The sequence below is a fragment of the Lissotriton helveticus genome, chromosome 5_1 (assembly GCF_964261635.1).
Source record: "Lissotriton helveticus chromosome 5_1, aLisHel1.1, whole genome shotgun sequence".
Lineage (NCBI taxonomy): Eukaryota > Metazoa > Chordata > Amphibia > Caudata > Salamandridae > Lissotriton > Lissotriton helveticus.
Genome location: NC_136065.1, coordinates 1,006,170,797 through 1,006,190,647, shown reverse-complemented (window position 1 = coordinate 1,006,190,647; position 19,851 = coordinate 1,006,170,797).

Here is a 19,851-nt window from a genome sequence, read left to right as displayed (position 1 = left end):
CACCCACACATCCCCCATCTGCTAAAATGGTAAATGCTAAAATTCACCCAGGCCTTTAAGTGCCAGGTATCTGCATTTGGACAAGTTTTTCTGCATATATTGTATTTTTGAGTAATATTAACCTCTGGAAGGCCAATCACATTTGTCTAGTTACCAGTGGTATCAGGACTAGGAGCATAAGAGCGAAGGAGCATAAGAGCGAAGGAGAAACCGCAGTCCTCACTGCCTTCTTGACAGTGACAAATTTGGCCCTTTCACTTGGATAGTGACACACACTACGAAAATGGAAAGGAAGGAAGGAAGGGAAAAGCAGGGATTACAACTAATTGGCCTACGCTCCCGTGGGAGTCTGTATTATATTAGGACTCTGACCCTTCCAGACACTTTTCCCCCCTCAACCAGTTTCTTGCACCTGGGGTGAATGGTCCCTGGGGCTTGGACTCCACACGGTGAGTCTCTCACTTTCAAGTTTAAGCTGACATCCAGCCCCCCATAGCGAGCACTCTGCCTGAGTGCTGTATATTTTGTGTTCCCCTTTGCACTGCAGTGACACCAAGGGGCATCTCCTGAGCATGGAACCCTTTGATGACTTCCAGCGGTAGGAGGACCCCTTGACATGGCTTCCCTGGAATGATGATTTTTACGATGCAGTAGATACATCGATTCATAGGGCAGTGTCTGAGGCCATGGCCCCTCTGGAGGAGTGCCTTACGCGCCAAATAACCCAGGCCTGTGACCGTATTGCGGGGCATTCTTCATTTCCCCTCTTGCCCAGGGGGGCCAACCCAATCCAGGATTCGGCACCCCCACCACCCAAGCGTCCTCGCAAAGCGGAGATGGATCTTGACACCTTAGCTTGGTTGAAACAGGCCCCTCCTCTCAGCCCCGGGCCAACTCTTCCCCTGCAGTTGACACCAAGAGTTTGTGCTCAGACATGTTGGATCCAGATGAGATCCTCCACCTGAGGTCTTCCCGTCCAAGAAAATTGCACTGTACGTGGCGGGCCACATTTGGAAGCCTCTGGAGAAGAATTCTCGGCACTGCTTGCGGGCGGAGTGCCCCAGGCCCTCCCTTGATAGCAAAGTGGCAATGACGTCAGAGATAGATCCCCAAATGGCCACTTTTTTGCAAAAATGTATTAAAGATCACAAAAAGGGGATAGACAGATCCTGGCGGGCTTGCCAGGACAAGCTCTTGGACACCCTGGGCCCTATAATGAAAATTCTAGACATAGCGGAAGACGCCAAAGCGTCAGGTTCCCAGATCTCCCCATACACACTCTCCGCCTGGACACAGCGAGTGATCGTGTCCCTGGGAAACATGAATTGCGCGTTATCTATGGAGCAATGTCGCTCTTTGCTCTTTGCTTATTAAGGTCGACCATAAGCTGTGGGACCTGGCCGATTCAGAGGCAGGCTCTATCGCGCAAGACGGTCTTTTGGAGCGCCGTTTATCAAGGAGCTGGGGCATTTCATGATCACCTCCCCATTCCTTGATAAGGTGCAGACCTCCATCAAAAAAGTTTTTCACTCTCTGGTTGTCTGGGGGTCCGGTCGCCGGTCTATCTGACTAGAAGAAAACGATGCAAAGTCAGAGGAGCCAGAGGAGCAGGTGCTTCCAATAATACTGGTGAGTGTCCTTCCTTATTCCCACATAAAAATAGGGGGTCGGCTGGCAATGTTTTTCCATGCTTGGACTTCCATCACGGGGGCCGCCTGGGTTCTTCAGATGAACTGAGGGTTCCAGATAGAGTTCTTTGGCACCCCGGTTCAGATCACAACGCCCGCCCGACTCCAAGGTCCAATCCCTTCTATCAAAGGGTGCTATATCCCCTACCGCCCCACATCCCAGGGGGTTTATCAGCAACCTTTTTTTGGTGGATAAGACAGAGGGGGGTCACCGACCAGTCGTCAATCTGCGTGAATTCAATGAGTAGATTGTCTACCATCACTTCAAGATGGAGGGGATCCATCTGTTGCGGGATATCCCGCCCCCAGGACTGGATGGTGCGTTTGGATCTCAAAGACACTTACCTATCAATATCAATTTACTCTCCTCACAGGAGGTTTCTACAGTTCTATTGGGGAGGCGAGACGTACGAATTCACCACCCTCCCTGTTGGCCTCTAATCTGCTCCCTGGTGTTTCACGAAGGTCCTCAAGCCAGTCGTGGAACACCTAAGGTCTCACGGGATGAGACTCATTGTCTACCTAGACGACATCCTCATCATGGCAAAATGTCTCAACCGCCTGACGGTGCAGCTTTGGTGCACGGTCGACCTCAGCTGGGCTTCATAATCAACGAATCCAAGTATTTTCTGGTCCCCTCTCAGCAGGTGATTTTTCTGGGTTTCTCAATCGACTTCGTCACCTCGAAGGTCACGAAGATTTGACACAAGTTGAGACAGGCTTCGGCCACGCTGCAAATCTCCTTGAGACAGGTGGCCCACCTGGTATGTCTCCTTTAGTCCTCCACTCAAGCCATCTTTCCGGGTCCCTTCATTACCGCGCCCTCCAACGCTTGAAGGTAGTGCACGTGCACAAGGGTCTCTCATACTCCCAGCAGGTGACCCTCTACAGAGACGCCAAGGAGAAGATCAATTGTTGGCTGCTCAACATGGAGGTGTGGAATGGCTAAGGGATTTTTGGCTCTGCCCCGGACATCGTCACAGAGTCTGACGCCAGCAGGTCAGATTGGGGCGCCAGATGTGGCAATTTCGCTACAGGAGGACTGTGGTCTCCACACGAACAACGTTTACATTATCAATTGTCTGGAGCTTCTGGTGGGCTCTTTTGCAATTCGGTGTTGGACCAAGGAATCTGTCCAGTCTTGCGTTCTTCTCAAGATGGACAATGTATCCGCGGTCGGCTACATCAATCATCTGGGAGGCACTCATCGAAGGTCCTTTCTGACCTTGCCTCCAATCTTTGGCAGTACTGGCTGAAGCACCAGCTCTCGCTCACAGCTGAGTACCTCCCAGGTCAGGACAATCAGATAGCGGACTTTCAGTCTCACAATTTCCTGGATAGGAGCTTATGGAAACTCCACGGCGATGAATTATCGGACCTCCAAGCCAAATGGGGTCCTTCCTCTGTGGATCTTTTTGCCTCCCGACTGGATCATCAGCTTCCCTGATTTTTCAGTTGGAGGCCGGATCCTCTGGAGGCAGCCACAGATGTGTTTTTCCAAGACTGGAGAGAGGAGAAGGGTTATGCCTTTTCCCCATTCACCATGATTACAAGAGCATCAGCGCAAGTCTGCTGGCAGAAATTCGAGGTGGTTCTAGTCACACCGATTTAGAGGTCTCAAGTTTGGTTTCCAGTTCTTCTGGAACTTTCCTGGGATTTTCCAATCCCTCTCCCCCTTTTTTCAGAGCTGCTTCTTAACCCAGCTTAGCGACCCCATCCCCTTGCTCTGCAAGGGTCTCTTGCTCTCATGGTGTGGCGGATTATCGGGGATGATGTGCGGTCCCGGGCCTTTCGGACTCGGCTGAAAACTTTATGTCCAAGCCTGGGCAGACAGCACTGCCAAGCGCTACAAATCTACTTGCCAGAGATGGTCCCATTGGTGTCTGCAAAGGGACCTCGATCCTGTGGCAGCAGATGTGATACATGTTCTGAATTTCCTAGCCTCATTGGCCGTGGAAGGTTTGGTGTACAGATCGATAAATACCTTCCGCCCTGCTATTTCAGTGGGTCATGCTGTGGTGGAAGGTTCTCTGGTGGGGGAGCACCCATTGGTATGTCGTCTTTTGCAGGGAATTCATCTCTACTTTCTTCCGGAACCCAGATATTCCGCTCTCTAGGATGTTTACCAGGTCGTTAAACCATTTCTTTCATGGTAACCGAATAGGTTTCTTTCCAGGAAAGAGCTTTTGACAAAACTAGCTATGCTTCTTTGTCTGGTGTCCTGTTAGTCGAGTTAGTCGAGTTTCAGATGTCCGGGCCTTGGATGTCACCGTTCGGATCTTTACCCCTTCGGGAGTAATCTTTACAGTCCGAAGACGGACCAAGTGCGGCACAAGGGCGATCTTGTACCCAGCTTTCCCAGAATCGCAAAAACGGTGTGTTGTGCCATGCTTTAAGGCTCATGAGGTGATGTCAGAAGAGTTTGATCCACCTGGGGAGCGTCAGCTTCTGATTGCCCTAAGGAAACCTCACAGGGCGGTGTCCTCCCCCACGATTACCCGCTGGGTAGGTGGGTAATACAGGAAGCAGGTATTGATCTGCGTTTGTTCGGAGCCCACTCCACTCGTGGGGTGATGGCTTCTGAAGCTTTCGCATTAGGGGCCCAACTGGAAGATATTTTGAATGCGGCAGACTGGTCCTCGAACTCAACCTTTAAGAGGTTTTACTTTAAGTCAGAGCTGCATATGGCCCAACTGGTGGTAAGTAAGCTTTGAACTAGCATAATCCTCACCTCCAGTCCTGACATAGAATGAAAAATGTCATAGCTATCGTAACGGAAAGTTTTAACTCTTTTAAGGATGCAGAGGTGAGAATTATCCCGCACTTCAGAGTTACCACGATTCACGTGGTTGGATGCCTCCGTACTTCAGTAAGTAACTTGCTTTGATTGGCCTTGGTTGCTCGTTTGCACTATTAAAGATGCGTTTTCCTATGCAATGGTTGTAGCTCTTTGCTTTTCACTGTACAGGTTTTTAACCATGGCAGGGTTCTAATTTGCCCTCTGTGTTTCAGAAATGGATACGAATAAACAGATGCTTGAAAGTATGAATTTGGCTGACTACGCACAACGAAAGAGGATTGTTGAACAGCGTTGATGGACTATATCTGGTTGGCTAAAGGAAGAGACTGTCACCATGGTGAACTCTATTGTTTTTTGTTTGTCAAATTACCAAGGAATTGTAGTTTTGTTAAGGAGTTTCTTAAAATGGCTGCTATCATTAAAAGTGAAGAAAGATGAGCATAATCCTTGCCTCTGCGTCCTTAATAGAATTGAAACTTCCAGTTACAATAGCAATACAATTTTTCAATCTGCACTGATATCAGTTTTGGCGACAGTGCCAACAATTCTCTTAGCTGCTTCCCAGTTCAAGCGCTGGGAAACCTTACGAGGTCACTGCAGCACAAAGTGAGGTGCTCTTGATTGATTCATTCATTCATCTTCTTGGACAATTAATATGAAACAAGATCGCTTTCCTTTTCTCTAATTTATAACTAACAACGCACTACCATTACAACGCAGGCATTACCACGCATACAATTACAACGCATTGCGCTGGGGGGCGCTCTAGGATAAGGAATACGTTTAATTTTCTATCCAACACCTTCCCTAGTGTCCACGGGGACTGGAGTTGGAATAGAAAATTATACTTACCACTATCCAGCACCTCTAAGCGCTATGCGTTGTAATGGTATGCGTGGTAAAAACCGCGTTGTAAAGGTATGCGTGGTAAAAGTATGCTTTGTAACGTCATACATCCCACTTTGAACCCAGAGTCTCAGATCAGGACTGACAGAATGGTCAAATTGATGTTAATGAGCATAGTGCTCAAATATGACCCAAGTGGAATCCCAAAATCTAAAGAAACTGGGCTCAAAGTACAAAATTTAAGGCACACAGATTGGGACCAATTAGTGAGAAAATTGAAGTTCCAGGTGAGGGCACACCCTTCAACTCCTGCTAGCCTCTGAATTAGGACATTGTGTGATATGGTGTTGAATGCTGCTAACAAATATAATAAAATGAGGACATCTGCCCATCCATTGTCCATAATTTGTTCGAGATGCTCCAACCTTGTAAGGATTCTGTGCTATGGGTTACCCAGAAGCCAAACTGTGTTGCATCCAGAACTTTGTTGGTTTCTAGGTACAATGACAGTTGATGATTGATATGCATTTCCAGCCTCTTTACAGGTGCAAGAAACAGTGAAAAACATCTGTTGTACTCTAGAATATTGGGGTCTGCATTGCACATTATGAGAATCTGAGTCACGTACATTAGTTTCAAGCTATCTAGCAAGCATACTCAGAAGATAAAGGAGTTCAAAATCATCTGACAATGGTAGGGATGATCATCCTAGCTCCATGATTGAGGATTGACAAAGGAACATACCTGAGAGTGAACCACATTTACCTTTGGTCAGGAGAATAAGCATTTTAGGTTGTGAGATCCGAGTGAATGCGTTAAATTCTGGAAGAGTCATTGAGTCAAAGGCTGGTGGGGTGCTGGCTCACTACATTAGTGAAGGAGTAGGAGTTCTGTATAGCAAGGAGTTTTGATCTTAACATATCTTTGAAATGTGGGATCTACTGATTAATGGAGGTAGGATGGGTCATAGACTTTACTATTACAAATATTTCTTTACAGGAGTGTTTGGCTGCTCTGGGAGACATTTTCATACATCATAAAGGGGAATCACAGAGAGGGGCCAACTGCTGACAGGTGAATGATACTTAGCCTACTGGAGTTTAAAGCAAACACAATCTACTTTTGTAAAGTTTACTCTTCCTTAATATTTATTAAACATCAAACTCCACAATCGGATTGAATTTTTAATACATTTTAAAGAGTGGTTGAATCATTTCTTTAGCTTATCCCAAATCAAAAATAGAAGAATTAGTATTTTATCTGGAATTTAGTTTTTAGTTTTTCTCATGGGAAGCTCTTCCACTCTGTGTGGTGAAAACAGTATTTGGGAGCTAGTCCCTATAGGAACATAGCAAATTCTTTCATTTACCGCCTTAAAATGATAGGCACCCAAACTTGTCAGTTACAAGGCCTTTTTAAGGTCACTTAAATTTTAATGCAGGGTTCTTTCCTGTCAAAAAGGGTTATTTTGACAGGTTTGTTGCCTTTTTAAAACCTTAAGCAGCCAGTCTATATGTAGATGTGAAGCACTGTTTTCTTTGTCAGCTAGTAGATAGCACAACATGTGCTGCAGTTCAAAGGGGACATTTAATTTTCAATGCCCCTGGTGTACTTTCCTCCACCATATACTATGGCTTTCCTGGGAAATTAACTATGCAAATTAGGAGTTAGGCAGTTCCGTCATGTTGTAGGCGTCAGAGCACATGCACTTGGGCATGACAGCAGTACCTAGTTGTACGGGGCTGAAAACCCGGCAGCATCAGTTCACAGAAAAAAGGGGATAACTACAAAATTGGGTACTTTCTCCCAGAATAAAAGTATATCATATCTGTAGTATACTATATTTTTAACTTCAGTATTATTTACAATTATTAGCCCACGATGTCATGATTAAATGATATTTTGGAGCTGGTACTAAGGTATTAAATCACAATAAAAATGTAATCTTTTAAAACTTGACATTAGAAGAAACACTGTCCAGCCTTTCCAAATATACTGATCATAATCTACTTAATTAGTTGCCACCCTGTTTTTAAATTTTATTTAATATCCAGAATAGAATTAAAAAACTCCCAACTGGTCTTTTTACTTAATGAAATCCTTGAAAAGAGGTCGGGTGTAGGCACTGATTTAGTTTTGGGCACTGAAAAATGTTGTTTGCATATTTTTAATATCTAAGTTTTTCAGCTTCAAAGCTGTAAAGGAAGACATTACTGTGTTAAGCTCTATAGATTTTAACATTGTTTCAGAGATGTATCATACAAATCAATGAATACACTGCTTTGATTTCAAGTTCCATTTGCAACATTTAGAAATAATATTTGGCACCTCAAAAAATCTATATGATTCAATATCCGAAAGAGCTAAAAACATCCAGAGGAGAAAGGTCCCAAAGTGGCTTTAATAATTGCATCACACAAACTCTAGTTATGAGGGTGGGAACTCTTTCATTGTATAACTTATCTTCGAAAAAGGGGTGCAAATAATGTATGTACATCCATTTACCTATTTCAATGGACGCTGAGTGTTAGAAAGAGGTTTTTCGGGCACACAAAGAGTTTGGCTTTTTCAATGCTTTAGGTTTTTATCATTCACAATGATCCTGGTTGTACCCAAAAAGAATGACACTCAAAAAGTGCTGAATATTAGCTGATTCCCTTACTTCCTAACTGAAAGAGGGTGCCAGATGTATGTTTTGTCCACATGAACTTTGTGAAGGCATATATCTAGTCACAGGAGGTGGTGCCACTGACGTTTGTGAACCATACAGGTTTGTTAAATATCACTTACACATGCTGTGCAAGCCTAAGTCCTTAAGCATACCCAAAATGGGACTTCCATTTTCACCTGACTGAGCTAATTTAGAAGCTGAGGTGTGCACCAGACTTACACATGAGGTTTTTTTCTCTAAAAGTCTGGTTGAAATATAGATCACTTCCACTAATAGAATCTGAAATGAATCTTTTTTTTTTATCTCAAGGGCTTTCTTGGTAGAGAGCTTATATTTTTAAGAAATCTAGTTTAAAGGTGCAAAACAAATCTTTGTATAAAGAAAAAAATCATTATTAATGAAGAAAGACTCATTTTGAAGATTATATTCTGAGTGTCAGTGCGACAGACAGTATGGTTTATTTGCATGGAGAGATTGTGGAGCTAAAACAACATCACTTAGACAATTACCTCAATTTAGTTGCAGCAGAATCTCCACAAATGTTGATGGGTGTCTAAGTCAAGATTAAAAAAACTCCAGGAATTGGTAAAAAAAAATGAAAACACAGGTACCTTTGCATACATTGATCTAAAACTAATATTAATAATTTTTCCTAATCTCCTCTCCAATGTCTGGATTTTGTTTGACGCGTTCTTAGGGCTCCATTAGGATATCGGGCGGATTGCCTCCACCAGTGCCAATGGACACCGCCAGCCATATTACGATGGCTTACATTAGGGGCCTTTCCGCGGCGGCAATGCCGCCACGGAAAGGCATGCGGCAATTGATGCGGGGGCCCCCTGCAGGGCCCCCAGGTTGGCGCCACTGTCATTTGCATTTGCAAAGCGGCAGGCACCGCGCGGTGCCTGCTGCTTTGCATATGCAAATGCGAAAAAGCATTTTTTGCATTGTGGCGGGCGGTGCAGAGTGCACCGCCCGCCACAATGCTAAAACTACAGGATGTGCCCGCCACTGTGGCGGGCACATCCTAATTCCCCCCACGGGACCCCCGCCCTTATGGCGGGCGGTCCCGTTCTCCGATAGGGTGGCGCATCCTAATGGGGCCCTAAGTGTCTGCTACAAACACATGTCTCTTGGCAGTATTAATGGGTTAGTTCCATACTACCTAAGAAAAGGCATTTCGCAGATGTTTACATTGTGAATTAAAAAGTACTAGGTCACAGTGAGAAGTGGCTAGAGAGTCGCCTTCTGCTAACCAGTTTCACATTCATGGACAAATGTCACCTCACCGGGCTTCTGTTGTGCATTACTCTCAAGCCTGATACGCTGATTTTGTCAAATACTTGCTTTATTTGTGCTCTTTTTCATCCAGTCGCCATTTTAATCCTTTCCTTCAGTCTCCTCTCTTTCTTGTTTTGGTTGACCATCTTTTGCACTTTTCCGTTACACTCCTAATCAAACTGAATCATCTCAGAGCATGCCCCAGCCAGACATACCTTTGTGTGTGCAATCATACAATCCAACATTTTGTGTGTAGTATTAAAGAATATAGCTAGAATTATTTTTTTTTAAATGTGCAGAACACTTTCCCTCCAATAAATTCCCTTCGTATGCATGATTGTGCTTGCAGGTCATATATTTTGCCATTTATCTGCTGTTTACCCTATTCAATGATTTTAGTTGCTGATGCAGACTTACCTTTTGACTCCCCTAATGCTTAATGGCAAGAAGGCTTTATCTGAAATATAAAAACGTTGCTTTCAAATATGGTACTAAAATGGATGTCTTACTCAAGTGTGTCATTTATGCTTAATCAATAATAACTATCATCCTTTGTGATATTGATGATTTCTGTCACGATAGGCAGGATGGAATGTTATGGGTGTGTTCATTCTTTCAAATAAATAAGTGTAACCAAGACGTTTATATTGTGTGCCCTTTAGTAGCAAATTAGGTTCTTGGTATCCAAACACAGGCCTTTTTTAGTATAGTCTTTCTGTATGGATATACAAGTAAGGCTATTTGACCCAAGAAAAATGTTGTCTCGTAAATTAACACTAGAACCATGTGGCTAAAGGCCTTATTACGAGTACTGCAGTCGATTGGACTGCAACTAGAGGTGGAGGTCCGACCACATCCACCACTGCAGCACCATATGCCGTATTCTGAGTGTGGCGGTATGACCGCCACAGAACCGCCGCCTCCACCGGGATCCAGGTTCCCTCAGCATGGCAGTGGCATTCTCAGGCAGGAATATGCTGGCGGTGCTGCAGCTCACTGCCGCGCATATTACGATCTGCCAAACAACCACCCTTTCCATGGCGGTGAGCCCGCCATCACAAATGTGGTGGTGAGGCAACTAAGAGGGCCCTAACAGGGCCCCCTGCAGCCTCTGGGGTTGGGGGTGCATGCTGGTGGGTACATGTTGTTCACCCTGGAATTGCACCCCAGTTCCTGCCCATGCCAATCTGTGCAGGAACATGCTGCAGGCACTGTCACGGTGGTGCCTGCTGTTAAGACTCACCTATGAGCCTTATGCAGACACCACTGTGAGACCGCCACAGGCCCACCCACCATTGATTACAGTTGTAATCCAGTGGGCGGATACACTATAAGCTTGGCGGTCATCATGTTGACGCAGCAGTGGTGTGGCCAACAGGAAAACTGCCAAACTCATAATCAGACCCTAAATGTTTTCCAATTTTAATTACAGTATAAGTGCACCTTATTACTGCAATCAGTTAATAATCAAAGTTTTACCGGATTAATTATGAAATAAGGAGAACTCTAGAAATTATGTCTTTAGGGAAAAAAGCACTAAGTAAATGCAAAGAGCCAATCAGGAGTCACAGTTTGTGGTTTACTGGGACCTAAGTGCAACTGCAGGCCAACTGTGATGCAGTAAACGTCACTCCGGTCAGTGTTTTTATCTTCTGGTGTACGGGGGGCAATTTCAAGAAGATTTAGCTAATGAAGGTTGATTCAAGTTGTATGAGTTATGGCCAACTTCATTTTCAAGCCTTCAATTTTGACACCAAAAGCTGGAAGCTGGACAAAGCAGGATTTCATAGCCTCTAAAGGTGATTTAACACTGTGGTGGATTTGCCATCTAATCTCACTCCAAGATTTTATCTTAATGGTTGTCCACTTTTTTGGTTTTCAAAATCCTCAAGTGGGGAAAAAATGGAAGCTATAGCTGTGCTGGACTCAACAAGTCCAATATCTATAGTGTAAAATCCCACTGAACCATAAGATATGTAAAGTGCATGTTCACCATTTAGGGCATGCTCGCTCTGAATAACAGATAGTTATTGTTACTTAAGTGAATGTTACTACCTTTAATGGCCTCAGAAGGATGATAGGCTGAGTGGACCTGCTGGGATCTGAACCAACATCAATGAGGTCAAACATAGTGTAGTAATTACGCTGGAAACAGTCAGTTGTCTTGAGAATATTTAATAGAGATTACATGGAAATAGAGCCAGCTTGTAACATCAACTGGCTCCAACGGGCATCATCTCAAGAGTGACACATACAACATTCTAGTGTAACTAACCCCCAGTGGACAATTCTTAAAGCAACATTACACATAAGATTATGTGATTGAGATCACAGCTTACTACATTACCTTCCCTTCTTAACATAAAAATGAACAAAAAAAAACAAAAAAAATTATAAAAATATAAGATAAATGTTGTCTAACAAATGCAGGAAGAACAGTCACACCAACATAACCTGCCACACATGCACAATATAACTCTAATTAATTTCTATACCTTATTGGTTTAACAATAGGGCGCAAGCTCTTTCTGGAGATGGTATTAGAAACATTCTCATTATTACTCTTAGAAGATTGTTTCTGGTTAGAACTATTAACCCTAGCAACTTTACTCAAGTTCCACCAAAACCCTCCTTCAATTTTGACCGCATTTCCCACAATTTTAAGAACCTTGACAGGTGGACCAAATTTACTCTCCCCTTTGTTGACATGGACAGATTTCCTTATTCTTACAGAATCTCCAATTTTCAAAGTGCCCAATTTCGACCCTTTCTTAGTGTCAAAAGATAATTTCTGTTTCTCTTGGGTGATAGATGCACTTTCTTTAACAATAGACATCAACATTTCCACATCAGATTCATTTCTAACCCACTTTGACAACCAACCCGGACGAAAAGAAGTATTTGGTTTCCTTCCCCTCATCAATTCAAAAGGAGACACTTTTGTGGAGGAATGTGGGGTAGTACTATAGAACCAAAACATGCTGCTGAGTGATTTAACAATGTCACAATTCGTTTCCTTTGCCCATCTCACGCAATCACCAACCACTCTATTCATTCTTTCCACAAGTCCATTTCCTTGAGGATAATAGAGAGAACTTCCACAGTGTTTGACCCCAGAGATGGACAAAAAATCGTCAAATTCTTTAGAAACAAATTGTTTCCCATTATCGGAAACAAGAATTTCCGGAAAACCTTCTCTGCTCCATACTTCACTCAAGAAATCTATAATGGCCTTAGAATCAACATCCTTGACCAGCTTGAATTCTGGCCATTTTGACGCATAATCAATCATTACCAAAATAAACCTTGCACCTCCACTGAGAGTTATATAAGGTCCCATCACATCAACACCAACATTTTGCCAAGGATGATCAGGACATTCCACTGGAATAAGTGGAGGAACACAGGTTTTGAGAGATTTGTCAGATGTCTTGCAGATCTCACAATCCATGACAAACTCATCGACTTCTGCATTCATACCCGGCCACCAAAAAGTATCACGGATACGGCGTTTAGTAAACGAACACCCTAAATGTCCCTCGTGAGGCCTAGATATGATACCTTTCCTAAACACATGTGGCGGGATCAACTTGTCATTGCATAAAAGAATATCATCTTCCATAGACAATTCGTCTTCGACCTTTGAAAATGGTTGAAGAGAAAGCGAAAGAACCTTTTCCCTTGGCCAACCAGACCTAATAAAGTTACATACCTCTTGAAGAATACAATCATTAGCAAAAGCCAACTTCCACTTCTCCTCAGAACAGAATTTAAGTTCAGGAATGTCAACACCAGCAACAAGACAATCCTCGCAATCTTCATCAATGAGATCAGCAAATGAAACATCATCATCATGTGAGTCTACAGAAGGGAATCTTGAAAGAAAATCAGCTCTTCCATTCCTACCACCCGAGATATGCTTAACATCAAAATGATATTGCAACAATCTGCTCACCATGCAATAATCCTGGAAGTAGAACATTTGGTTATTGTCCCACTCAAGATATTAACTAACGGCTTATGGTCTGTTTGTAATAAAAATCGCTTTCCCCACACATAAGAACGAAATTTATCAATGGCCCACGCACAAGCTAAAAGTTCCTTTTCTATAACCGAATATTGTAATTCTGGAGCACGCCAAACTCTGGAAGCAAATCCAATTGTTCTTTCAACACCATGCTCTACTTGCGTCATAGTGGCTCCCAAGCCCACCTGACTCGCATCAACTGTCAAATAACAAGGTAGACTAGGATCAAAAGGCTTCAGAATGGAACTTACATTCAGACTGTCTTTAACCTTTTGAAAAGCTAAGACACATTCATCACACCACACAAACTTGCTTCCCTTCTTTATTAAATTGCTAATGGGACGAACAATGGTAGCAAAGTGGGGTATAAATCTCGAATAGTACTCACAGAGACCTAAGAGAGACTTCACACCTGTTTTGTCTGTGGGAGTAGCAGCATTTGATATAGCTTCCAAAAGTCCTGGTCTTGGTTTGATCCCATCTTGGGTGAGAATGTGCCCTAAATACTCCACTTCCGTACATTTTTCTAACTTAAGAACAACCCCATGTTCTTGAAAAAGACTTAAAACTTTATGCAAGATCTTGTCATGTGACTGAGAATCATTTGCAAATATAAGTACATCATCTTGGAAAACTAACACGCCGTCAACCCCTCTGAGAATGTTATTCATTACTCGTTGAAACACCGACGTAGCGGGTGCCAATCCAAACGGCATACGTCGGTATTGAAACGTCCCCAGAGGAGAGACAAAAGCTGTAAAATGACGTGACTCTGGGTGCAGTTCAATCTGGTGATAGGCACTAGCCAGGTCAAGTTTGGTAAAACTTTTAGCACCCTTAGTAGAAGCAAAAAGATCTTGGATCTTAGGCAAAGGATGTGAGTCAACCCAAATTTCTTTGTTCACTGGCCTCAAATCCAGACATACGCGAAGTTAACCATCCCTCTTTCTGGCTACGACTAAAGGGCTGAGCCAAAGCTATGACTCTGTAGGCTCGATAACACCTTTCTCACAAAGCTGTTGTAATTCATTGTCTAAATCTTGCCTTACACTAAAGGGTACACCCCTCAACTTATGCTTAACAGGCAACAATCCATTTTTAACAATTATTTTGTGCTTAAATCCCTTTATTTTTCCGAGTTCCCCACTAAAAACAGATGGGAAATTCCTTTGAAGAGGCTGAACTTCATCAGGACAATCAAAAACAAGAACTTGGTCTTTAGTTCCTGGTCTCAAAATCATCTTGAATAGACCCTGATGGAACCATCCTAAAATATTAAGACCTTTAATAGCCACATATATTTTACCTCTGATCCTCCTCCCCTTAAAACACAATTCATCCTCAAAATAACCGAGAAGGTCAATCTTCCGGCCTTCATACGATACCGGCATGCGCTCTGTAGGAAGAAGGGGTTGAGTACCCTCCCATGTCTCATCAAAAAGTTTTTCCGAAATCATGGTTATTTTTGCACCAGAGTCAACTAGTAGTTTTATGCATTTAGACCCAACCTGAATGTCAATTATAGGGTCCACACAATCTTTAGGATCTCCTACAACAACTTCTCCAGGCATAAGATCAGTAACAACAGAAACCACTTCACTATCTGAAGAAGAATCTGAATCAATCATGCATACAGTAGGTTTTTTAAAACTCTTTCACTCTTGCCCCTTTAATTTCATACAAACCTTAGCGAAATGTCCAACCCTCTTACAAGAACTACAGGTGACATTGGAAGCTGGACAACGTGAACCTTTAGGATGAGACACATTACCACATCTTATACAAAGATTGGTATTAGTATTGGACTTGAAAGATTTAAAAGCTCTAGCTTGGTTGGTAAAATTATTCTTGACAGGTTTCTTAAATGTTTTAGCTGTGGAATTAAGATTGATGGCATTCACTGGTTCGGTGATTGTTTCCTCCAATTCTTTTAAAGAAACCATAGATATTTCAATACTCTTACCTATCTTTAAAGTTTCATCCAAAGAAGGATCACCCAAAGAGAGTAATTTCTGTCTTATGCTTTTCTCTTTACCATGGCATACAAATTGGTCTCTAAAAAGTTGCTCAGTGAAATTTTCAAATCTACAGTCCCCTGCTAATTTCCTCAGAGCAGATATATATGAATCAACGTCTTCATTGTCTGCTTGTTTCCTCTTAAAAAATTTGTGCCTGAGCACCATGAGGCTGGGTTGCTTATCGAAGCGTAATTTAAGTTTCTGCACAGCTCCCAAGTATACATCATTTACAAGAGGGTCGTCTTCAGGAAGATCAGGAAGATGTTTGAAGACCGATCTCCCTTTAAAACCCAGGGAATGCAGTAACAAGTACTTATTCCTATCTGCAGCGAATCTGGAGGCACCTATTGCTCCCAGATACGTTTCAAAAGCATCATGCCATACCTCCCATCTTATAGTATGTTCACCAGGGGTGTCAAGAAAGGACGGTGGAGGATTAACAGATTGTAAAGTACACATCCTAAATAAAACTTAATAAGACAATATTAAATTGTGCAATTGTGAAATAGATTCTAAAATAAAATAATACGATAAACTTTTATCAATATAAATATGTTGATAACAATTATAATGTTACAAATGACATGTTGAGTAAGCTGTGTGTCCCAGCGATAAATAACACCCTTGAAGTAAGTATTTGCTTGACACACCAATAAGCTGTGTGTATCAGCGAGAAGGAATGGCTTCAACAAGCTGTGTGTGTTAGCGAGCTATAGAAAAACGCTCAGTCAATTATGTGTATACGATGAAACGAAATGTAATTGTACATGTCAGTGAAGAAAAAAAATGTAAAAAAATATCATCACAAGTTATGCGCTGTGCGTGTCAGCGGAAGACGACATCCATATATTGTGAAGACACGCTTGATTAAGAATATTGTGTGTCAGGGAGGAGCCAAGATGGCGATCGGAACAGTCGCATAACCGCTCGGCTCCGAGGTCCCTTCCTCCCCGCACGTCTATCCTGAAGATAATCCTGGCCGAGGTTTGCTGATCTAAATTGTTGAAGGGAAACGACTGCTTACCGTCTGTTTCTGGAGCTCCACCGTGCAGTAACTCCGAAGAACTGTCCCCCGTTTGCTTGCCGGCCTTCGTGGTGCTGAAGCCGGGGCCTCGAGTGCATCCGTTGCCCGGCAGTGATCGTAGTGTTGGCGGCCTTGATCGGGATGAGAAGCCGGTCTGTGGGAGCCTGAGAGCCGCGAGCCAGGAGAGTTGGTACCAACCCACTCCCTATAGTGGGCTGCCCCGTGAACCCGAGATATTGCCGAGCCGGAGAGAGCCCATGTTGCTCCGGCTCCCCTTGGGTGAGACGCCCGGCCATGTTAATAGTCCTGTCTGGGACCCACCGGGTGGCTCCGGGCGAGCTGCGGGGAGCACGTCCGGCCTTTTGGTGACTCTCCTTTCTGCAGCGAGCGCCGTCTGTCGCGGTCCAGCCGTGGGACCTGCTGACTCTAGTGGTCGGACCGGACTCGGAGGTGGTGGGGAAGTGAAGGAGACCGAGATGGCTAAAATGGCGGATGGCGCATCAGAGTGCACCCCCCCCAGGGACAGAGAAGCCGCTGATCTTGAGACCCCCGGAGTTCGGCTACGTGGGGAAACGCTTCCGCGTAGCCACGTAATGGCTGCACTGATAACCTTGCGGACTGCTCTGCTCTGAGCCCGGGACTTGGAAGGAAGGATCGCTGCCATTGCTGACCCGCCATTTTGTAGCGGAGTGGTTCGCTTCCGAGTCGGTGCCGATGCGTCTCCCTCTGCCACAGTGCCATGTTCCCCGGATGAGTCTACGGTTTTGGAGGAGCGAATAGATTTGGTTCCTGAGCTTATTGTCGTCCCACCTGTTCCGCAAGTGGTTGTCACATCAGGGCCTTTTTCTGACCGGCAAGTGGAGAAGCTACATCAATTCATGGTACATGAGGCCCGGACTGTGCTGCGGTGCTTCCCACATCCTGTGCTTTCCTTTCCGTGCCTGGCGGACCTGTTCTTGGACTTGGAACTGTTGGTGGTCTGGGTATTGTTGCATTCTGGCCTTCGCCATGCATTGCCAGTTGTTTCTCGGTGGCTGGGGCCATGTTGGGCGGCGGCGCTACTAGGTTTGCCTGGAATGATTGAACCTTTTGCATCGAATTGTTTCCCGACTACAAGGCTGTTTAACATTGCTACTATTGACAGACGGGGCCAGGGGTGACCTCGCTTGGGGCCCAGAGGGACTTCTTGCTGGTTATTGGTGATTCAAGGGCACGTTTCGTGGGGCTGTAATTGATTGCGTTTTCTGTGCCTACTGATATTTGTACTTTTTCATTGCTTCTGTTCATACGATTTTAGTATGCGGGGATGGGAGGGACTGGGCAACCAATTTACAGGCCCTTCTCCTCACATTTTTTCTTCTTTTTCTCTTTCTTTTCTATATTTCGGGATTCTTATGTAGGTCGACAGGCACGCTGCTGGGGGGGGTAGGCCGTAGCCTTTTGCAGGGGTGCAGGGTGGGGGGTTGGGGGATGGGTTTGTCTTCTGCTCCTTTTTTGTTTCTATGGCCCTTTGCCCTTTCCTTTTTCGATGTCGTCGTCTTCATGTCTCCCATAGTTCATTCCCTTTAGGGGTGGGGCTCCCATGCCGTGCTTGGCACGTTACTATTGCATTTATCCTGACTTTGGTATTCTTCTCCTTTCCCAATCTATCTATGTTCCTCATCGGAGTGATAATGTGTTTTAACTGACTGTCTTGGGAGCCGGAATGAAACTGCGATATTCGATTTTTGATTTAATTTTGGTTCTTTAAAAATGAACCGTTTCTAATCCTTGTTCTCACGTATTGTTTTGATTCTCTGCTGTATCCTGTATGTGGCTTTGTTTTAATCGTCGGATTGATGTGCTACATCGTACTTACTTTGCTCGATTTACATAGCGGCCGGCCACACTGGTTGTAGGCCCGTGTTTGTAATTTCATGCTAATGGAAATAAAGGTTCTTAAAAAAAAAAAAAAAAAAAAATGAATATTGTGTACTGTGCATGTCAGCGGAAATAACATAAATTCGTTTGACGACACGCTGTGAAAACAGGATTGCGTTACAGGCGCTGTGTTCTCTGTAGAAAACGTTGCCGTTGCCAGGAAACAGAATGCCAATGATCGTGACGTTTTCAGAGAAAAGCAGCAATAAGCGGCCAATAACAATAGACTTAGCTTGCTGCAACAGCCAATGAGAAGAGCTTTAAACAACCAATGGGAAAGATTTTCACTCGTAGTAGAAGTAGAACTAGTTTGTGGAACACAAATGTCACGAAGAATGGAGTCGCAGTGCGCAAGCAGCATGCATCAAAGAAGACGTCACAGGTACAGAAAAGGCAGTTGGCAACAGTGAAATGTCGCTAGTTTTTTAAATGATGCAATTAGAGCTAAACTTGGAAATTTGCCACCTCTAACACTAAAAACGCTATATCAGTTCAAAACAAGCGATGACACATCCGGTAATTGCAGGATCCGATATTATATGTGATGAAATAAAAGAATAATAGACGATCCTACCGTGAGAATTTCAAAATTTGCTTGAAGAGAAAGGTTGTTTTAGAAGCAGGAAGATAACACGATAAAGTAACATGAAATCCAGATGGCTGTAAAGTCTTGAGAGTAACTTGTCTTGAACTCTTCTTTTGAGGATTCAGTGATGACAAGCTCTAATTTGAAGGTTAGCTGAAACAAGGCATGCAGGTTCATCCATGTAATCAACTCCGTCGCCAATAAAATGTAGTAATTACGCTGGAAACAGTCAGTTGTCTTGAGAATATTTAATAGAGATTACATGTAAATAGAGCCAGCTTGTAATATCAACTGGCTCCAACGGGCATCATCTCAAGAGTGACACATACAACATTCTAGTGTAACTATCCCCAGTGGACAATTCTTAAAGCAACATTACACATAAGATTATGTGATTAAGATCACAGCTTACTACACATAGATATTTGGAGTGGATGCACTGGTCCACTGAACCACCGGACCCATTGGTCTTAAGTTTTTATTTTATTTTCAGAAAAAAGCTACAAGCAGGACAAACCTGGTTATCTTGCCTGCTGAGGGTTCCTCCCCTGGGGCAACCTCAGCACTTTTCCCCAGTAATCTAGAGGAGAGAAAATATGTAAGTGCCTTATTTCAAGTCTAGAGGATGTGGGACGTCTACCAAAAAGTGGTGGACGCTCCATCGCCCTATTTAGAGAGTATGGTGACTGTGGATTCTAATAAGAGAGGATGAGACATCCATCAGTTTTTGGTCATGTTTTACATCTGCCACACTCTAAATAAGGCCCTAAGTCCCAATCAGTTGTTGGTGCTGGTATCAGTGCTGCTGGTCCCTTCTACAGCCCCCTCGTCAGGACGACAGGGTTCCTCTACACCAGATCTTTCTATAGACAAGACTCCTCCAGGGTTCATTTAACAGTGGTCAGCTGGGATGTCTTGAAGTCCTTGTGCTTTTTGTATTATTATATCAGAAAGAAGGAGGACAACCACTTGATCCTTTGAAAGAAATTC